Consider the following 20,180-nt stretch of genomic DNA (forward strand, 5'->3'; position numbering starts at 1 on the left):
GGTATATATAGTACTGTTACATTTGTGACATATGATATGCAAATATACAGTACTGTTACCCATAGGTCCTGACAGAGTACATATTACATTATATGAAATTTTACTATACACACACTATGCCCACTTGCACTGTCCATCCAAAACGGTATAGGTGGTGGAGCTGATTGGCTCGCGCCCTAAATAAGTGGCTCCATTCCCGCGCGCTCCGCCCCTCCCTCCCTCCCCGCGCAGCGGCGTGGAACACAACATGGACCGTGTGGACAGACCTCGAGCAGCGGCTGGATTCGTATGCAGACAGTGATGCAATGCACAACAACAACAACTGCGTGTAAAAAATGATTTCATTAATATTATCCGGACAGCGGGAACGGTCTTCTTCTGAAGAAGAACGCAATGACGGGTACGTACGAAGAAAACGATGCGATGTCATTATTATTATTATTAGCTCGATGTTTTCATTCACCCCCCCCTGGGTCCTAGTGCCGTCTGACCGCTCTACCGCGTCCATCATCAATCAGTCAGACAACAAGTTCACAGCGAGGGTCGCACTGTGTGACATTTCAAACTGTCAACATAACGGTAAACGTTACGTTATTGTTATCCTATTATTTATATACATGGAGCACCGGGCAGTGGAAGCTAGCTACTGATGATGACACTGAGTGTCGTCTGTCACAGCCTGTGTCATCAATGATGAGGCCTATTTTCTTTTATTATTATTATTAATAAATGTTTTACTAGTAATGGACATCATGTAATTGACACGACTATAGCAGCCGTGGTGTGTGTTTGTGTTGACGTTATTATTAATCCAGGCAAAGATAACGTGGCCCGCACATCTGATCATTTGATTTTACTAGGCATCATGTCAGTTCTGCACATTGGCTAAACCAGACAGTCGGGCGTGATGATAACCTGTCACCTTACCGAGACTGTCTACTCTGCACTACGGTGAACTGGACCGTGTTTGTACCGGAGAGTTGTCCTGTCTGTGTGCAGTAGGCCTGCTAGTGCTACACTTGATCTCATCGCAGTCCACGATCGAACGAATAATATCGACGGTGTGTAACCTTGTCGTTTGAGCGATGCCCAGTATAGTCATCATCCCGACGTCCAGACACAGTGCAGGTGTTGCTCATCTGTGCAGTGTTGCATTATGTATTGTGGCCTATACACTAAAATGACCTTGCTGGAGCATCCTTTTTTTTACAGCATCACTACTATATTGGATCTTATGGTCTGCTTGTCATATGGTCATATCTGCTGGTGATGATACTATTCAGATAGGCCTATAAAACCCATTGATTAACAGGTAGGTAATGGGGTGACCTTGTATCTTGTAAGGTTTAGGATGATATATTCAAAGAAGTGACAGTGACAGCGTATGGAGTATGCTCTCTAGTCTAGTGCACTGGGGGCTGGGGGACCCCCAGGAGTCATTGAGGAGGTTTCAGGGGCAGGGGTCCCCGGAAAAATGGGGAATTGTAATCTTATTCACAAGCTATATAGCCCAGCGAGAGACTATACTGCATAAGAGAGACTGTTCTGATCGTTTCACTTTCTCCACCGTTGCTCCTCAGCTGCAATACAGACAGTCGAGTGGAATTCGAGACGTAATCGTATGAGCAACAAATGAGAAAAAGTATTTCTGAGAGGGGAGTCCCTGGGACAAAACAGTCTTTATATCTTGGGGTGCTCGACATGAAAACTGTTTGAGAACCACTGCTCCACTGCATCTCTATTAAAAAGTAACAGCAGGCATCACATTCTGTAAATGCTAGTGTAAACTATGGATTAGTCCGTCGCAGTCAACCAGCACCTGCTAACGGGACGGACCCTTTAGCTCCGCCGGTTAGTGTGGCTGCCTGTGGATCCTATGGTCACACAGGTTAATGTCTCTCGGTTACACTAGCTAGCGACAGCAATGTTGTTGTTTTTTTGCCAGAAGAACAACAATGCAAGATAACCAGCAGCCTCTCAAGACTTCAGGTGTCAGGTGGTCGTCCAGAGTACTGTAATGTCTACAGTGTAAAACGGTCGGCAGCAGCTAGACGAGCGATGAGTCATGTTCAATGGTGAATTGTAGTAGTAGAGTACGCTGTACATATTAGGGTGTTGTCTGACGGTGCATGTTTGGAATTACTAGGAACACAACACTGGTGTGAAAATAAGACCGACATGTTGCAATAGGTGGGCAGTATGGGCGCTGCACGTAGTTCAACAGGTTTAGCCGAACTCGTCTTTGCAGCTGCATGGTAGTCACGACGTCACGTGGCCTTGTTCTCAGCACCACTAGAATATTGTTGGACCTCAGATGTGTCATATTGTACTGTTTTATAGGCAAGGGTGTTTCTGGCCTATAGACTGTGAGTTAACTCGACTGAATTCGTACAAACCGCATCCTGCAACAGGTTTGCCTCGAGCACGGACGACCCGGCGCTCTGATGACGTGTCCCCGGGGCTGTAAACTGAGCCCACCTGTGTGACATGCCCATACAGAAAGCTCTCTCGCTCTTTCCCTACCCCCTCTCGCGCTCTCTCTCTCTCTCTCTCTCTCCCTCCTCTCTTTCTCTCTCTCTCTTTCTTTCTTCCTCTTCCTCTGTCTCCCCCCTATTCTCGCTCTCTTTATTTCTTTCTGCCTCTCCCCCTATTCTCTCTCTGTTTTGCTCTCTCCCCTCCCTTTCTTTCGCTGTCCCTTCCCCTCTTCTATCTTTCTCTGTTTCTCTGTCTCTCCCTCCTCTCTCTGTCTCTCTATCTCTCTCTGCCCCCCCCCCCCACACACCTCTATTTTGGTGATCAGGTTGGGACTAGCCAGGCTTCTCTTTGGCTTGTCTTCGTGCCAATTTCACTCCTTCAGAAGGCTTTCTCAGAGTCGACAAACTTCAATGTATAGACCAACTCTCGAGGCGATACAGGGACTCTCTTAACCACACATAAAAGAATGTCTGCACATTCATATGGTGATTTGTTTGGCTTTCTGCACAATACACAACTTTGTTCTTTCTGTGTGTCGAGGCATGTACTACGAAACATACACGAATGTTTGAAATGCACATAATTAAGACCCTTAAAAGTGCTCTCTGTGGATTATTCATACCCATCCCACACTTGCATAACTGTTTATTCATTTGCAAAGTGATGCCAAGTAAATACTGCAGGCGGTCTACTGTTTTGCTAAGTGGCAAGTAAATAGCGCGCGTACTGTCTCTGGTACGGCGTTTGCACTGGCGGTTTAAACACTGGGCAAAGCGAAAGACAAGTGACTTAGTGTGACCGCTGTTTGCTTTGATACGTTCTCTCTCTGGAAGGGGCGAAAGGCCTTCTTCTGAATACAATTAGGTGGAGTTTAGAAGGTAACGTTCGAGATGTCGTCTTTAAATAGAAATGTCTGCCTCGCCACGTTGACGAATAGTCTTAGTTTTATCTCACCATGCTGGCCAGTCGGTCGGCCTGCGTGAGCTTTTCTACATTATAGGGTAATTAGCCCAAGTCTGTGCATTTACATTTAGCTGATGCTTTTATCCAAAGCGACTTACAAGTTCTGTACAACAAGTCAGCAGGAAGGGTACAACATCTGCATACATTTCTTCACCATGGTCCATTGTATTAACTAAGAGTGTCAAAATTACTACTGAAATGAAATTTAAACTCTATTTTTTTTTATGTTGATCTGACCCTTATCTACACAAAGCCCTGTAACGGGAGACAAGCAGCCATATTATGTTCCAGTGGCCTTCTCCGTCCTGACAGTCATGCTGAATGCAGTCCGTACCGGCTAATTGCCAAATCTGTCTTGTGAGAATGATCTGCTACCCCCCCCCCCCCTCCCCCCACACACACACAGAACAAGCAATTTCTTACATCAGAGGAAGGGGAGAACCTTTTGCACTGCTGCTATATGCAAGAAGTAGGCATTATCGAATCGCTTCTCACAGCATGCCCATTCACAAATGGATAATCGCATCACGTCTACAGAACTGGTGGTCTTCATGGGCACACATGGCCATACATGGTCCAGAGATCAAGTCGCCTTTGTCCGCTCCCCCCAGCCGGCCCAAGTTGATGGATGAAGCGCAGGCAGCCCGTCGTTTACATCCACGTTCTATTGAGTTTTGAGTCTTCCACTGTGTCTCCATTATGGCCTACCATCGATGTGCTGATGATGTACAGTCCCTGGACGACTGCAGGCGAAATGAATGTCACATTGTTCTCTACAATCGCCCACGTTACATATACATGTGTCGACGGAGACGGTATCGGCTGGTTTACAACGAGGGAGCAATGCGTATTCAAGTTCAAAGAGCCCGGTCTGCTCCGCAGGTGATTCACAGAGCAGCCTTTGTCTGTATCTCCTAATAATGCAATTACAATGCTATCTTGCTTGCATTTAAAATAGCCCAGTGTGACTCACACAGTGACTATGTCCCATAAACCAGCAAGGTTATTATAGTTAACTAAAACTTACATGAAAATTAAAACGACAGTATGTGTAAAATGCAATTGACCCAAGAGTCGCCCTCTCTTATCTCCCCCACCCACCCAACCCCCTCCAATGTACAGTTTATACCCTTTTGGATGTATACATTTTTTAATGATCTCTTTTAAAAACACTATTTGTATGCCTTGTATTGTCATAAATGTCTTGATGAATTGAAAATGGAGGATCCTTATGTAAACAAGACGAAAGTATTTTTCTGGTCTGCATCCTCTTAGCAGTTTTTTTTTAAATTTTTTTATCCAATTTTTCTCCCAATTTTCAATTTTTCTCCCATCCCAATTTCGTATATCCAATTCTTCCCTGTCTTGAACGTTGCTAGACTATGCCTCCCACAGGTCGGTTGTAGTGAGGACAGAAGCCTTGCATCACGTGTCCCCTCCGGTACACAAGGAGGCAGCCTGTCGCATCTTTTCACCGCAGCAGCTCGAGCTCTCAGTGGCGAGGAGTAACGTGTGGGAGGCTCACGCTGCCCTCGACACTTCCTGCTTCCGTCGCACCGGCGTCACCAAACCGACTTGTAGGAGTCGCTGTCCACAACGTCAAATCCCCACCCACCGGCTTTCCCACCCTCTAACACTTGCCAATTGTGTTAGTATGAACGACCGGCCAGCCGGTAGAAACGCCGAGAGCTGGGCTCGAACCCAGCGTCTCCTGCGTTAGAGACGAGCGCCTTGCCCACTGCACCAATCAGCCGCCCTTAGCAGTTGTTTTTTGTATTGAGCCGTACTGTAGTGTATTGTACCCATTCTGCAATCTGTTAATAGAGTTTTCAATCAATCAATTAAACAGAGGAAAGCTAAGCTTGCGATAGGAAGATCCAGCAAACTAAATGTTGTGACTGGAGGGTCAAGAAAAGAAGGCAGAGCCTGATATGGGTCAATTAACCTCTTCGAGTTCAAGTTTCTTTAATAGTTGTCATACAGAAGTACAGAATACTTTCATACAAAATGCTTCTTACTGTTACGCTCCAGAGACTGTGCTAGACAAGATAGTATCAAATAACATAGTATAGCATGTAATTTAGAAGAAGAAAATGAGGTCAGTGTTCGGTATAGACATATGTACAATGTTCTGAGTTACCATATAATATACAATACTATGCAGTGTACTAATGTACAGTACTATATAGTGCAAAGCAGAAATGGGATGAGGTACAATTTAGGTACAATTTACAGTAAGGTGTACGAGTTGTAGTGCAATCCTTCATCAATAAATATAAAGTGTGGGGAGTGGGTGCTACAGTGTGTTTGTTTAAAGTGGGTGTGTGCTATAAGTGTGTGGAGTGGGTGCTACAGTGTGTTTGTTTAAAGGGGAACTATCTTATAAATGGCCTTTTTGAGTGTTTAGCATTGTTTCCTAGCTATGTGAACTTATATTAATATGATCTATGTCTCAAAATTCTCATATTGGCGCATTCTTCCAATTCTCCTCTCACAATATTCACCCTCACTGAACTGAGTCGTTTGAAAATGTGCCTATATGTGATGTCATATAGTCACTGCTGCATGTTAATGTTGAGATAGACGACGACGCTCCGCAGTGGTTTAGGTGCCGCCCTGCAGCCCAGGCTCAAAACAGCTCGAAATCTTGAGGTAGAAAAATGCTGTTTTTGAGGACTTGATTAGAAATACAAAACAATGAATAAAAAAAATATATATATTACAGAGGTGTTCCATAGACTCACAGGAATTGTGTAAAAGTGCCCAAATAGTGAAAGAAATAGTAAAATAGTTCCCCTTTAAAGTGAGTGTGTGCGTGTGGATGTGTGTGCTATGTGCGTTTGGTGGTTGTTGTTGTGTAGTGTTCATTCATTGTTCGTTTAGCAGCCTGATGGCCTGGGGATAGAAGCTTCTTCTGAGTCTTTCTGTGCTCCCCTTGAGACTCCGGTATCGCTTGCCTGACCGCAGCAGTTCAAAGAGGCAGTTGTTCGGGTGACTGGAGTCTTTAATGATTATCTTAGCCTTGCCCTTGCAACGCTTGTTGTAAATGTTCTGGAGGGTGGGGAGCCCCCCTCCAATTGTGCGTTCGGCTGAACGTGTCACTCTTTGTAGTCTGCTTTGGTCTTGTGCAGTGCTATTCCCAAACCAGGAGGTGATGTTGCCGGTCAAGATGCTCTCTATTGTACATGAGTAGAAGTTCTTAAGGATCTTCTGACTGACTTGGAACTTCCTTAGGCGCCTGAGGAAGTAGAGGCGTTGTCGTGCCTTCTTCACAACACTGTCAATGTGTGTGGTCCATGTCAAGTCCTCGGATATGTAGGCTCCGAGGTACTTAAAGCTGTTGACTCTCTCAACCGGTGCCCCGTCGATGCTGAGGGGGCTGTAGTCCTTGACCCCCGACCTCCTGAAGTCCACAATCATCTCCTTTGTTTTGCTGACGTTCAGGGAGAGGCTGTTTTCCTGGCACCATCCCGCCAGGACCTTGACCTCTTCCAGGTAGGCCCTCTCGTCGTTGGCAGAGATCAGGCCCACCACCACTGTGTCGTCAGCAAATTTGATGATTGTATTGCTACTCCGCTGAGCCACACAGTCGTGTGTGTACAGGGAGTAGAGGAGGGGACTCAGAACACAGCCCTGGGGGGCCCCTATGTTGAGGGTGATGGATGAGGAGGTGCAGTTGCCTGCTCTCACCACCTGGGGTCTGCCAGTCAGGAAGTCCAAGACCCACTGGCAGAGGTCATAGTTCAAGCCCAGGTCCCTGAGCTTGGCTATGAGTATGGAGGGGACTATGGTATTGAATGCCGAGCTGTAGTCGATGAATAGCATTCTCGGGTTGCCATGGAGCCTATCCTAGTGTTGCCATGTAGGTGGAGCCTGTCCGAGGACATTATGCATTCGTTAGTGTCTGTGTGTGGGTGAGTGAGTGTGTCAATTCGCTCAATATCTTGTTAATGTTTACGTTGTGCAAATCCGGAAGGTCTCAAGGAATATATTCTGGTGTCTGCCAGGGATGATTGATTGATTGATCTACTAGATCTTCCCCCCCTAGTAGATAATACGTTTGAATCCTCAGTCCAGTTACAAACAACATACGCAGGCAAGTATGTGAACAATGGCGCTTGCGTTGCAGTCGATTGTCTACGCGTATGCATTGTTTAAATCTAGTATATCTTACCCTTAAAGGTGCTATAGATAGGGCGGCCGCGTAGCGCAGCGGACTAAGCGTCTGTCTACCACCACAGAGCCAGCTGTGGTGCCTCTGGCTTGGCCGACCGTCCATACTAACACAATTGGCAGTGTTAGCGGGTGGGAAGCCGGCGTGGGTGGGTCCTGGTCGTTGTAAACAGCGACTCCTACAGTTCGGTCGGGGCGCCTGCACAGCAAGGGAAGGATCTGGGAGAGGTAGTGTGACCTTCCACACCTTACACTCTCCCAGTGAGAGTCCGCGCTGCCAGGTGAAAAGAAGCGGTGGGCTGGCTACACATGTGTCGGAGGAAGCATGTGATAGTCTCCGACTCTCCGCCCTCCCAGACTGACGGTAGGGGGTAGAGTGTGCAACAACCAGGAAGGGGATTGGGAATTGGCATAACGACTAATATTGGGATGGGAGAAAAACGGAAAAAAGAAGGGGGAAAAAAAGAGTAAAAAAAATAAAAGTGCTATAGATAAAAATGTTATAGAGTAATGCATTTAATTTTTTTTAAATAATAATAATAATACATCTACAGAGCTTTTAGAAAGTTCTGGAAAATAAGATTGATTAACATGTTTCATGAATCCCCTCCCTACTTCCCATTTCCCCACGTGGAATGCACCTGGGGATAAATTACATGCTGGTGCTCTATTGCGACATCTAGCCTAGTTGCTGAATGTTATCTATAGCACCTTTTAATTAGAATAATAATAGAACTTGAGAAAAAAAGAAACTAAACTGAAACTAAATTGTGTATTTCAAAAGATAGGGAAAATGTCTTTAGTTTTAGTCTTTTTCAATTTAGTCAAATGTGTCGACACCGCAAGCTAGAGGAGATAATAATAATAATAATAATAATAATAATAATAATAATAATAATAATAATAATAATAATAATAATAATAATAATAATAATAATAATAATAATAATAATAGCTTCATTTTATATAGCGCCTTTCAAAAGACCCAAGTGGTGCATGCTGTTTATTTAGACTGGGATGTCTACAAAACTGTATGAGTCAATTGCCTTAAAAAGGTGTAGTGTTTGTATTACACGATACCTTTTCTTAACTTATTAAATCTTGCTCTTGGCATACTATGTACCCTATATTACTACAACAAATAGCTACTAAAATTAAACAAAATAAAAGCTCAACTAAAACTAAACATTTTCAAACAACTAAACTGAAGCTAGCAAACCCATTCTGGAAAACTAAAACCAAGCTGAATAAAAAAATAAAATAAAGAATGACAAATACGAAACAATAAGATAACTAACCACTGCCACCTTTTCCCGCTTTTAGCATGCAGGCCTTTAACTATGGTCAGTATAGGCTGTAGTGGATTCATGCTGGCAGGACAGTAATCTGGGAGGACATCTACTGTAAAGGCTTGCTTATAGAGTTCTTCCCAGAGTGCCTCCCTGTAGAGAGACTGCCATGCATTCCACCAGATTTAGGTTGGAGCATGTAATGTGAGAAAAGCCTGGTTGTATTTCAGTAACCTTAGGAAGTGATGACAAAGCGCTGAGTGCTTGTGTGCTCCCAGTTATGTATACTAGGGGTGTAACGGTACACAGAAGCCACGGTTTTGGGGTCACAATTCGATAGGAGTTCGGTATAATGGGGAAAAAAGCAACAAAAATCCCAAATGTATAAGCCTAGATTTCTTTTAATACATTTTGAACTGACAGTAGTACAAGTTATACTTAGTTCCACCTTATTGATTGATTGATTTTGAAAATGTTATTAACAGGGGCGGCTGGGTGGCGCAGTGGACAAGGCGCTCGTCACCAACGCAAGAGACACTGGTATCGAATCCAGCTGTCAGCGTTGCTTCCGGCTTGGCCGGCCGTCATACTGGCTCGATTGGCAGAGTCAGCGGGAGGGAAGCCGGTGGGTGGGTCTGGGTCGTTGTGGACAGCGACTCCTACAGTTCGGTCGGGGCGCCTGCACAGCGAGGGAAGGTGGATCTAAGAGAGGTAGTGTGACCTTCCACACGTTACACTCTCTCAGTGAGAGTCTGCGCTGCCAGGTGAAAAGAAGTGGTGGGCTGGCTGTACATGTGTCGGAGGAAGCATGTGATGGTCTCCGCTCTCCCAGACCGACGGTAGGGGGTAGAGTGCTCAACGACCAGGAAGGGGATTGGGAATTGGCATGCATAACGACTAACATTGGGAGGGGAGAAAAACGGAAAAAGAAGGGGGGAAAAGATAATAATTTTTTTTAAACTTTTTTTTTAATGTTATTAACAGATTGCAGAATGGCATGACATACAGATAGACAGTACTGCTACATCTATACATTTATGACATATCAGATTTACAAATACAGTACTGTTTGTGATACAAAAAGCATCTAAAAAAGAGTATATACATTTGACGTAGAAACTGTACATTGGAGGAGGTGGGGTGGGGGGGAATATCGACGAAGCCTTACTTGGTCCCAAGAAGAGGGTCTCGTGTATTATTGGGTTAGGACATTTACTGTACATTGGAGGGGGTTGGGTTAGGACATTTACAGGGGCCAGTTTCGACCTAGGATACTGGTGTTACTCTGTGTTCAGGCATCCACCAAGTAAATTACTTGCCCACCGCCCCCAGTGTATGCTTTTTAAGTTTCACTTTCACTTCTAGAGTCGATTTAACTTCACGCGAAGCAGAGAACTCTAGAGATGGGACGACATGTTACACAACAATCTATCCATATTTCTAGGGGTGCACCGATATATCGGTCGGGTATCGGTATCGGCCGATAAGTGCCTTGTTGACTGTTATCGGCCTATCGGCCGATAAGCTCAAATGTGCCGATAGCAGTCGCCGATAACTAACCATCCATTTGTGTAGCGTCAAGACAAAAAAAAATAATTCACTCGCGACCTACCTGCACAACGCCCGCCGTCTGCCCCACACACACACAAGCTACTGCATCAAAGTTACTATTTATGATTAACAAGGCATTCGTTTTGTGGCATTAACGTTATATAGTTAGTGTTACACGGACAATAACATCAGCATATTATTATTACCCATAGCAGCAAGGCATTACTCCGAGTCCGTTCATAGCCGGGAGGCAGACGACTAACGTTACTGGTGAAAATGTGATTTACGTTGGAATACTCCTTTGCCAACTTGCTGTACTTTGCTTGCAGGTCTGCAGCCATTATTACTGGATTAAGAATAGCCCCAACTTTAGCCAACGTAACGTTATGGCTAAACCTTTAACATTAGTTAACCCTAGCTTTCGGTTAGCTGTTCAATGCTAATGTAATAACACAACCAAGCGAATCCATCAGAGCTCCCCATCAACACCGCTCTGTCGGGAGGATGGCATTTAAGAAAGTATCTGCTGTTAAAATGACACAAACATTCGTTTTGTGGCATTAACGTTATTATAGTTAGTTACACGTTCAATTACATCAGCATAGTATTTACCCGAAGATAGCAAGCAAGCCGTGCATAGCTCGGTTACATTCCGTTGCTCATTCCGTACCCAACTACACATTCTGCAATCTGTTAATAAAGTTTTCAACCAGACAAATGTATAGAAAGGCTTTGTTTTATTATAACATGTGTTGCAGTAAAATCATTGTGTCTCGTTTGGCCATCCTGTGGAGCGCGCTGGTCGGCGGGCACTGCCGGGCAGCTAACTGATTAGCTTGTTGTGGTTCTGAGTTTGACTCGCATTCTCACAAGCAGATCAATGGCGGCATGCCCCGAAGTAGAAAAATGAATATTCGCTTGGTGGTAAGCAGGAGGTGGGTGCTAGCGGTGTGGCGTAATTGGCCGAATCGACTGTCAATCAAAATGGGTCCATTGCATTGGTTGAAAGCTCTGGTTGAGAGAATAGTATCCCGCTGCAGGCCGCCAGAATGGTTCCATTGCATTGGTTGAAAGCTCTGGTTGAGAAAATAGTATCCCTCTGCAGGCCGCCAGACGATACTGGGAGAGGGATCAGTGATACCATAAACATATTTCTTGATGTTTCCTTTTTTAAGTAAGTAAAGAGGCCTACAAATACAAACACACATACAAATATACAGTAGTTTCATTAAAAAATTTTAAAAAAAATAAAAAAAAAAATTAAAAAAAAAATTAAAAAAAAATATTAAAAAAAATTAAAAATACTTATTTTTTGCCACAATTATCGGTATCGGTATCGGTATCGGCCGATTGTGTTAGTTGAACAATCGGTATCGGTATCGGTGGCCAATTTTCATATCGGTGCACCCCTACATATTTCAGATTTTAACACAGCAGCAGCTCGACTCAGAGGACCAGTCCAGACCAGCAAAAGTATATTCAACGTTAAAGATCAAAGTATTATACCGAACCGTGACTATAGCTCATCAAAATGGAAATTAATTGGCCTAGGTCCTGTATTGTGTGGCCTAGGCCTATTCAACACGTACACGTCCACACCAATAGTGCTTTAGAAGATCTCTCCATCCACACGACAATGTAAAAACGCTTCCATGAAATGACCCGATGGCGTGGGAGGCTGCAGGGAGCTCTCTGTGGTCCTTATTGCAGAGATAATACTACATACGTGGGGATGGGGGCATTAGTCATGATATCAGTGTTTTCCATAAGGTTCGGTTTCAGGAGTTTTCAAAAGGGTCTGGTTTCATTGACCTAAAATACAAACCGTATAGAAAAAGCTACAGTTTCAAAAATACCCATGTATGTGTGGACTAGGCCTTAGGACTAGTCTTAGAAACAAACAAACAAACAAACAAACTGAATGCTCCACCAGAAATAGTCAAGTTGCCAGAGTAGTCGAGTAATTAGTGTTGGACTCTAGACCACCTAGCAAATCAAGTCCGAGTCAAGACTAAGACCAGAGTGAATGAAAGACCAAGACTTTGAGGGGGGAGAGACCCGAGTCAGGACCAAGACCAGACCAATGCGAGTCCAATTCAAAGTCATGACTGTATTATTTAGGAATTTTTGTAAAATTCAAATGGATTACAAAAGTGGGCAGAATGAATCGCCTTACCGCTGCTAAATTAAGATGAGTCACATCACACACTGATGTTATGATACAGTATGGAATAACCTGTATGATGATATAGTATGCTAGAGTATGCAGTTTTTTCTACCCATCACAAATTACTGAAGAAAGTCTCTAACATGACTGCAAAATGCTAAAATAAGAATGAATTACAAAAATAATTCATCGGTAGACTGGTTTCCAGTACTATGACAATATGAGTATTATTGACTTGTGCTGGAAAGTGCCCCTCGGGTTTGTGGTCCTCAAGGCAAAGTGATTTCAGACACTCTGTTCCAATTACAGTGCGCTACTATGCTTAGTGAGTGGCCATGGTGCTGTGGTGCAGCTTTGGTACTTGCTCTCTATTAGGTCTGTCCCCGACTAAGGATTTGTATAGTCGACTTTGATTGGCCAAAATGTGCCGATCGTCGACTGGTAGTCGACTACCCCCCTGAATGCAAAAAAAATAAATGATTCATGGAATCATTTGATCATTCCATTTGGACTGTGGGGGGTGCTTAATGTCTGAAGGAGTCGACTGAAGGCTTCTTGTCCTGTGCGAAAGCATGCAATTGGTCCACTGATGGATACATCTTTTTTTTATCTACTTTTTCTCCCCATTTTTCTATTTTTCTCCCGTCCCCAATTCCGCATTGTCCAATTCTACCCTCCCCTGTCTCGAACGTTGTTAGGCCATGCCTCCCACAAGCCGGATGCAATATGGACAAAGCCTTGCATCACGTGTCCCCTCCGGTACTCGAGGAGGCAGCCGTCGCATCTTTTCACCTGCACAGCGCGATCTCTCAGCGGCGAGGGTCTGCGTGGGAGGGACACGCCGCCCTCATCGCTTCCTGATTCTACTGCGCAGGCGCACCAACCGGCCTGTAGGAGTCGCTGTCCACAACGTCCGATCCCCACCCACCAGCTTCCCACCCCCTAATACTGCCAATTGTATTAGTATGAACGACCAGCCAAGCTGGTAGCAACGCAGAGAGCTGGGCTCGAACCCAGCATCTCCTGCATTAGTGGCGAGCGCCTTGCCCACTGCGCCACCTAGTCGCCCTGATGGATACATCTTGATATTTGTCTAGTGTGTTCATTAGATGGGTGAAATCCTCTTTCAGTGCCTCTGTGCCCGTTTTTTTAGGCAGTTAGCCTCTCCGGTATGCGCGCCATTAGCGTTAGCCACGCTTCTAGTTTCTAGGTCTCTTTGCTTTTGGAAAGAATGATTTAAAAATATATATATATTATCCTTTTTTTTGTGTGCATTCGACTAAGAGGTTGGCAGTCGACTACGGCTCCTTTCGATCGATTAGTCGACTATTCGACTAGTCGAGGTCAGCCCTACTCTATATAATGGTCATGGGGGTTAGGAGAAACTGGGCAGATGAGCAAATAAAAGCCATATCAAACATGGATGGAACTCAAATTAATAGAATGGCCATTACCATTCAAATCCACATTCTTGATTGGTCATGTTACTGGTGCACCTTAACATGGCTTCCATATATAGAATGTTTGGTACGTTGTCATAGAGATTGTTGTGTTGGTTTGACGATTGCGACTAGAAAGCTGATGTGTTGCCATGGCAAAGGTATCATTTGGATTTGGATGAACAGTTCAGTGGCACGCATTTGTGATGAGCATTCCATGTCCACTCCACGCATTAGCCTAAATCATGCTCCTTCCCATGACAACATCCCCTGGTGGCCTGGTGTATCAAACGGAACAGAGCCATTTATTCCCGGGGTTTGGCCAGGTTGGATAGTGTGGACGCCTTGTTGTGGCCACCTTTATCATCGTGAGTCATAAGCCACTGACACTCTAGAACTCTTTAGTAAACTTGCTGTCCAAACCCTGGTAATAAATAGCTCTGGTGCACCATGGGAGATTACCATGAAACACCAGGAAGTGTATTTTCCATGTACAGTATATTCTAGTTCTGTGATATCAAAGCTCAGTTCCTCTGTGTGCCGGGAAACTCACAGGAACTCATGACCAGCTGTCAGAAATGGCACAGGGCGATGATCATCTGGCTCACATGGCTGATGGAGCCTTGTGGTTTGGATGAATAATAGATACTAAGTGCTATAAACCGCTGCTGGGGTTATGACTCACTGTGGGGAGGCTGGAGTTTGGCTCAACTTCACAGTTCCAAATATGATGAGCGTGAACTACTTTGGTTGATGTTAAATTTGGCATGGTTGATGTTAAATTTGGCATCGGAGATGGTTTTTAATTCCTAGCCCCTGAAAACAGAGGGATGCCTGTTCACAACCCCCTGAATGGTCCAGTAAACAGAATGATGGATTTTGGCACCAAAGAACAATTTAAATTTTTCACTATTTAGTAGTAGTATTTCTATTGAGTCATCACACATAATGCAATATGCATAATCATCTCGTCGGTCTTTGATTCTGAGACTGAAAAGGTACAGGCTGAAGCATAATGCTTATACTGTATATGCCTGTCCTATATTCTTATTAAATTAAGCCTCCAAAACAGAAACAAAAAATTACAAAATAAAGATTATTCACTTTTGTAACATTCAAAAATAGCTATACAAACCATTTTTTGGAAAACCAAAAGCGAATTACTCATTCTTAAATGTATTTATTGATATCAGCATTGTTCCACAAGTTTACCCCAGCAATCCAAATACATCTCCTTTTAAGACCTTTCTTAGCTTTTTGAACAGTACATTTACAAACGTCTCTCAAATCATATTTTCTTTCCTGTATTGAAAAAAACCTTTGCACACAGTCTGGGAGTAACTTTGCTTTAGCTCTGTACATTATTTGCATTATTTTATAATAAACCAAATCATTACATTTCATAACATGATACTTTATAAACAGTGGACTTGTGTGGTCATAGTAATCGGCCTTATAAATAGATCATCAACCTTTATTCTCTGAGGTACAATTGAGGGTGGGCTCAATTGAGAACTAATTTAAACTGCCCATAGGTCAATAGAGATCTGATGTAAACTGCCCATAGGTCAATAGAGATCTGATGTAAACTGCCCATAGGTCAATAGAGATCTGATGTAAACTGCCCATAGGTCAATAGAGATCTGATGTAAACTGCCCATAGGTCAATACTAGAGATCTGATGTAAACTGCCCATAGGTCAGAAGAGAACTGATTTAAACTGCCCATAGGTCAGAAGAGAACTGATTTAAACTGCCCATAGGTCAGAAGAGAACTGATTTAAACTGCCCATAGGTCAGAAGAGAACTGATTTAAACTGCCCATAGGTCAGAAGAGAACTGATTTAAACTGCCCATAGGTCAGAAGAGAACTGATTTAAACTGCCCATAGGTCAGAAGAGAACTGATTTTTAGTTTGTGCTGAAGATCGTTCCAAGAAGTTGGTGTAACTCAAATAAAAGGATGACTTTCAGTTCAGAGTGTGCTCAGGGTACCAAGGGGAAGATAAAAGCATGTTCAAGATTGTGAATATGGAAATCTAGGCTATTTGATATACTGTAAATATATAATGATGTAAATATGATAATCCGGGCTATTTGTAGTCTATATTTTTAGCAACCTCCCAAAATCATCTTGCGAGCCCCTGGGGGTCCGGAGCCCTTGGTTGAGCACCACTGATTTAGGTCGCTTTCACACTAGAGCTGTTTGGTCCGGACTATCGGACCAGAATAGACGAGCGCCCTTTTCGACCGCGTGACAATGACATTGTTCATAAAGTTTGGTGCGCCTGACAAATTTCTGTGTGAATGCAGACAAACCAAATGATGAATGCAACAATGTTGCAACTTCACCACCAGACCCGCACAGAGTCCACCAAAACTATATGTGAAAGCACCCAGCTTTGAAAGATGCTAGGTTTTAATGCTATAGTATAGTTAGCCTAAATGTGTGCATAAACCAGGGTAGGAAACTAACTTTTCATATAGGGGCATTTTAGCTCCTGAGAACTGATTATGGGGAGCATTTTGTTTCAGCATTTATTCATCCTGTTTTATTCTTGTTCTTCATTTATATGTTCTTATTTGTCACCCTTGATTTATTTTAGGCTATAGGGGCCTATATTTTGTGAAGTGCTTATTAACACCTGATTAGAAAGGTGTGATACAAATACATTTGTTTATGAATATTATTATTATTATTATTATTAGGCCCCTCTACTGCGTGCAGCCAGTCTTAAAGGAACACGCCAACATTTTGGGAAATTAGCTTATCGTCTTCTCCAGAGAGAGAGAGAGAGAGAGAGACAAGAAGATGGATACCAGTTTCCTCTCTGTGTTCAGTAGAAAGCTATCTGGCTGCACGTTAGCCTAGCTTAGCACAATGAATGGAAGCGGGAGAGGTTGGACAATGCCTAGGCTAACCGGTCATGTCCGCTTCCATTCATTGTGCTAAGCTAGGCTAACGTGCAGCCAGATAGCTTTCTACTGAACACACAGAGAGGGAACTGGTATCTATCTTCTTGTCTCTCTCTTTGAAGGAGATGGTAAGCTAATTTCCCAAAATGCTGGCGTGTTCCTTTAACCAGTTGAGTGCATTTCAGCTTTATCTGCACACATTCTAAGCGATTTTACTAAGTGATTTTAGGTTGTACCGCTGGCTTTGATGTTGTATTTGGAGGGACAGCCCGCTACTGGAAACCATGGATGATCCACTAATGATCTCTACCAGCCCAGGGTCAGTCAGCCCAGGGTCAGTCAGTCCAGGGTCAGTCAGCCCAGGGTCAGTCAGCCCAGGGTCAGTCAGTCCAGGGTCAGTCAGCTCAGGGTCAGTCAGCCCAGAGTCAGTCAGCCCAGAGTCGGTCAGCTCAGGGTCAACCTCTGTGATGATCTCTACCAGCCCAGGGTCAGTCAGCCCAGGGTCAGTCAGCCCAGGGTCAGTCAGTCCAGGGTCAGTCAGCCCAGGGTCAACCTCGGTGCCTCGCTGCTTTCATGTCTCGTGTAACAGTTGCATTTTCCCCTTCAAGATATCGGTGGTACAGAGTGTTCCTTCTCAGCACACAGTGCATCATCTGTCTTTTTGAAGGACGGTGAGGAGCGATGACACATGTTTTGTTTTCATAATATAAACACTTGAGCCCTTGTGGCTGAAGATGTTCCCTTCAAAGCTGTCCACGACTCATGAAAGGCTCTTGTACGTTTTCCTCAGTATTGTGTACAAGGTTCCCCCTTGTTCAATAATGAAATATGCCCTATTGAGATGAAAGCCTCTGCTAAATATAACTTGTGCAGCCTGCTAGCTTTTCCTCCAGCGCTTTCAGAAGAATCCTAACCAGCTGGCAGTTACTGCAGTTACCTGTATGGGGACTATGTTGAGATAGAAGCAGTGCAGAAAACTCCATACATGTTAATTGGGAACTTGATTATGTTAAGACAACTAAAGCTTGTTGGTTGAAGCTGGAGGAGACTGATGATAATATAGCTCCTCCATATAGCTATGGCTCCACTACATTGGTTTGAGATATACAAGATAGGGCTGGGCGATTACTCGTTTAAAAGATTTTGGCTTCCCACGCTCATGAAAACAAGATAAAGAAGAAGACAAAGGGATTATTGTGCCGCATGCCGCGTTGCTCTCATCCTTTACAGCGGTGCGCTCTGCCCTCCACCAAGCCCAAACAGTAGTTTCTCCTGTTATTTTGAAACATCTTTGGTAACTTGTAGAAGATGACCGAAAGGCAGGCTTCTGGTCGACGAGAAGGAAGGTCAAACAAATTCAGTCGTCGTCATATGATGCTCTCAAATCAATGAGTAATCGTGTTTAATAATCAGGATTTCTTTGAAGCCTGATGAAAAGGACTTTTCTTTGGACTGCTTGATAACGGTGCAAATTACTTTCCTATTTATTTCCCCCACTTCATATGTGTCATGTCATTGTGATAAGATACGGTACACTAGTGAATGTCAGATATGACGTGAGTGAGATCAACGCGGCACGGGCCAAGCAAAGCAGTGTTTTCGTCACATAGATAATAATAATAATAATTAACTTGATAAAGTAAAATTGGATACAGCCGAATAACACCACAGCTCGAGTCGAGGTGACTCAAGGATGACCGACTAGCTTTAAAAGCGAAAGTAAATAAAAACATATGGTACAACTGCAGGGTTGATGCAGTTTTATTCCATAAAAACACGATGCAGGTGCAGATAACGCTCTGTTGCATTTGCTTGGAAAAAGTTGAGACATTTGTATTGCCGTGCAGTGAGTGAGTTGTGCTTGATTTCCATCACAGGGCCAGTTGAATTTATAAACTAATTCAGTCTGGGGGCTGGATGAAAACCTTGAGTTTGACACATGTGGCCTAAACCGATGTGTTCACTCTTGAGGTAGAGCCATGTCCTGTAGACCCAAGGAGGCCAAGGAGGGTTTTAAACTGTACTTGATCAACCTCTACTTTTGCACTCGTCCACATTGTCATTGCTACAGCATGAACATGGGTGATGTTGGACGTCGGCCGAAAGGCGCCCACACACACTGTAATTTTGGCCGCGCGTTTGGCTGCCGTGTGTCGTCACACTGGGCGCTACGAGGCCGCGTCCCACGTCAGACGACACGCATCATTTGATCTTGGCTTCCACTTCAACCGCTGGCCCGGCACACGTTCACACGCACATCATATAGAAATGACTTCCATCTGCTCTCGTGTGATCTAGTTCGCTCACCGCGCAGCTCCGCTGTTTCTCCCCCGAGCAGCGGCTGTCGTGGTCAAAGAGTTAGCCTGCGTCTCGGAAGACGCATTAAAAAAAGCCTGTTCACTGGCATGCCATGGAATTACTCACGTCTGGGATGGGAACTAAAGATGGCCAAGATCGCACAGTGTGAAGGGGGGGCTTCTCAACTCTATACTTTAATCATAAATAGTATTGTTTCGGTGTAGGTCTAATCAGTGTTGTAGTACTCCGGTCCGAGTCCTAGACTGATTTTCATGACTCGTGACTCGACTTGGACTTGAGCACTGATGACTCGGACTTGGACTTGGACTCGAGCATTGACTGCATTGACGAGGACTCGGACTTAATTAATAATAAATACAGTTATTTATAATTTAAAAAGAAAAGTGTAATGGACCCTAATCATTTGGGCTTAAGATATTGATGGCTAGTGCATTTGTTTGGCTATTGTGTCACAAAGTAAATAAACTCCCTTTGAAATGGTGACCGCTGTGTCATTTTATGTTTAATGTAGACCTTTTTTTTATTTGTATGTCAGCTCTTTGACTGCCAGAGTGGAGTGGACTCCTCAACTTCGATGACTCGGACTACTAGGGTAATGGTGACTCAGACTTGGACTCGGACTCCAACACTGGGAACTCGAGACTCGGCTCGGACTCGAGATTTAGTGCCTCTACTACAACACTGGGTCTAATTTATTAGATCAGTGGATTTAACAATTGCTCTGTACTGTAGCACGCCTAAATGTAATGGTCCAATTTTGGATTTATTAAGTTGTGATCTTTTTACATCCAGAGTGGCCTAACTGTACTTAGGTTACTTCACAAAAGACAAATTAAAGAGTGGTATTACTAAAGAAAGAAAGAAAGAAAGAAAGGCGTGTGAAAATAATG

General features: G+C 43.9%; 1 protein-coding gene across 1 annotated transcript in view; it reads left to right on the forward strand.

Moving 5' to 3' along the window:
• Positions 1–259: 259 nt before the first annotated feature.
• tiam1b (TIAM Rac1 associated GEF 1b) overlaps positions 260–20,180 on the forward strand; it is a 100,905-nt gene continuing 80,984 nt past the window's right edge. Inside the window, exon 1 of the mRNA XM_084328232.1 lies at positions 260–400. The gene's annotated coding sequence lies outside the window, so the exon portion shown is untranslated. The remainder of the gene's footprint in view (positions 401–20,180) is intronic.

Source organism: Notolepis coatsorum (assembly GCF_963971535.1).
Source record: "Notolepis coatsorum genome assembly, chromosome: 1".
Lineage (NCBI taxonomy): Eukaryota > Metazoa > Chordata > Actinopteri > Aulopiformes > Paralepididae > Notolepis > Notolepis coatsorum.